Raw genomic sequence first — 2966 nt, 5'->3', positions numbered from 1 at the left:
ATTTTCCAAGTAATTTCTGTCTATTCTAGCCCCAAAGTGCCATTCCAATCCAATCCACATTTCTACCTGACTACTCTTGCTGGTTTACTTATTCCTTCTTAACCCCTGTTTCTCTTACAATTTTATAATATCTACCTGCTGTCCCCATACATTTTTCTTCCTTTAAGTCAAGAACAGCCTTGATTATTCCTGTCACTTAGTAGTAAGACAGAAACCAGCCTAACATGGTAGAAGTGAAGATTATGCAAAACACAACATATGCCGGAGGTATCCATGTTTTAAAGTAATGAATCACAACAATCAGAAATCCATGTCTCTGGGCCCCATATATTTTAAACTATAACAATATTACAATTATAGCCTATTGGCTATTCAAAAACACTTAGTTTTATAGTATTACAAAGCAGTGTCCAAATGGCTTTATCAGCTTTATTTGTATAAAAGTGCACAATTATGAGCCAAGTACCAGTCTTCAATAAATTTTGAAAAGTAAATGAGAATACTGATATATAACAGACAAAACTTAGTTCAAGAACCTAGGGTTGTATATAGACAGGGCCCATCACAATTACCACTTCAGGTTCATATTACTGAAAGTGCCCTCAAATTTGATTTCGATAGTTTCCTGAAAAGGAATTTGCATTAACAGAGTTGGGATACTCAAATAATACAAGACTGTGGCCACAGAGCAAGAAATTTCAGAATAGTAATGAGGTGATCTGATGTGTATATTCATCTTCAAAATACTAGGGATATTATGGCTTCTAGGTGGGGACAGTTTGCTTTCAGCTTGTTTAGTGTCCTCTTAAAATAGAGTGAGGCTAAGGCAGATTACTTAGAAAATTCAAATACATCACTCTAAAGTCGGCTGCAGAAACGTAAATAATTCATGCTAATAAAAATTTGTGGCATTCTTTTGAATTCTGATTTTATTTCTACCAAATAGCTTTGCAATTCTTCAAATTCTATGATTCCATTTAGCATAGGGCAGTTCTAATATGGGGCATGAATGTACTCTCCAAGTAACATCAACCCACTCCCATGTTCTGGTTTAATAACTATTGTCCCTTCACCAACTCATCACTTCTTTTATTTTTTTCTCTGCGGTCTCAAGGTGAGTATATTCAGATATCTTGTTTGCAGCATAAACAGAAAATATAATCATGTTGGCTATTTGGGCTCAGATAAAGTTGGGTCCATTTAATTTCCAAAAGTTTTAAACGTGAAGAAGCAGCAGTGTAACTCTCTTCAGCAAGTTTCCACAACCCAGCCATTTTACTGCATTACAATAAACTAAATCCATTGCATTTACAATAGCATAATAACAACAGTAACAATAAAATACCTATAATAATACTAACAAGAAATATGTGAAATTTATATAAATAAATATATAAAAATTTATACTGAGTTTTCACTTTGGCAGCACATACACTAAAATTGGAAAGATGCAGAGAAGATTAACAAGGCCCCTGTGAAAGGATGACACAGAAATTCAGGAAGTGCTCCATATTTTTTTATTTGGAATGATGGAAATGTTTTTGGTAATGGATGGTGGTGATGGTAGCACAGCATTGTGAACATTAATTAGCAACACTGAAATATATCTCTGGATGTGGTTAAAAGGGGAAATGTTAGGTTGTCTATATTGTGCTGGAATAAAATTATTTTTAAATCCATGGAACTGCACTACACAAACAGTGAAACTTAAGTTAAACCATGGACTATAGTTAATATTACAATTCTAAAAATAAGCTTTTATCAGTTGTAACAAATATACCACACCAATGCAAGGTGTTAATAATAGGGTGGTATATGGGAATCCTGTATTTTATGAATGATTGTTCTGTAAACCTACAAGTTCTTGAATAAAAAAAAAAACCTCAATAATAAGGAAACAATCCAACTACAAAATGGACAAAAAGATTTGAACAGACTTTTCACCAAAAAAGATACACAAGTGGAAAATAAGCATATGAAAAGATGTTCAGTCTCATATATCATTAAAGATTGCAAATTAAAACAAGCAACTACTACACACACTTATTTGAATGGCTAAAATCCAGAACAAGGACAACACTAAATGTTAGTGAAGATGTAGGGTAGTAGGAACTCTCATTGATTGCTGGTGGGAATGCAAAATGTTACTGCCACTTTGGAAGACAATTAGGCTGTTTCTTAACAAAGCTAAACTTAGGCTTATCAGTCAGTCCAACAATCACACTCCTAGATATTTATACAAATGAGTTGAAAACTTAGGCCTACAAAAACTCACACTCAGATAGATGTTTATAGCAACTTTATTTATAATTGCCAAAAACTGGATGCAACCAAAATGTCCCTCAATAGATTAATGGATAAACAAACTGGGGTACATCTATACAATGGAATATTATTCAGCTGTAATAAGAAAGGAGTTATCAAACCACAAAAAAACATGGAGGACCCTGAAAGAAAAAGCCTACACACAGTATGATTCCAACAATATAACATTCTGGAAAAGGTAAAACTACAGAGAGAGTAAAAAGACTAGTGGTTGCCAGGGATTTGGGGTAGAGGGGGGGGCAGAAAGTTGAATAGGTAGAGCATAGGGCATTTTTAGAACTGTGAAACTATTCTGCATGACACTGTAATGGTAGATACATAACATTATGCATTTGTCAAAAGCCACAGAACTCTATAGCATAAAGAGTGAATCCTAATGAAAACTCTAAACTTCAGTTAATAATGTCCTAATACTGGTTCATCAGTTTTAACATATGTACTACACTAATGCAAGTTTGTTAATAGGGGAAACTGTGAGCCAGGAAGATAAAGGGTGTATGGGAACTCTCTGTACTATCTGCTCAATTTTCTCTAAACATAAAAATTCTGTAAAAAATAAAGTCTATTAAATGGTACAAGGTTCTGCATGGTGTGTCTTTGCTTACCTCTGCAGCCTTATCTCAAGTTAATCTCCATCTTGA

At 33.9% G+C, this 2966-nt stretch overlaps 1 non-coding gene across 1 annotated transcript; it reads left to right on the top strand.

Moving 5' to 3' along the window:
• The first annotated feature begins 1410 nt into the window (after window positions 1-1410).
• On the top strand, window positions 1411-1517 carry LOC119506607. Its single transcript, XR_005211021.1, has one exon. It is a non-coding gene; the product is annotated as a U6 spliceosomal RNA (small nuclear RNA).
• The last annotated feature ends 1449 nt before the right edge of the window (window positions 1518-2966 follow it).

This window comes from Choloepus didactylus, chromosome 11, assembly GCF_015220235.1.
Source record: "Choloepus didactylus isolate mChoDid1 chromosome 11, mChoDid1.pri, whole genome shotgun sequence".
In the NCBI taxonomy this organism is placed as follows: domain Eukaryota; kingdom Metazoa; phylum Chordata; class Mammalia; order Pilosa; family Megalonychidae; genus Choloepus; species Choloepus didactylus.
This window is presented reverse-complemented; position numbering and strand designations above follow the sequence as displayed.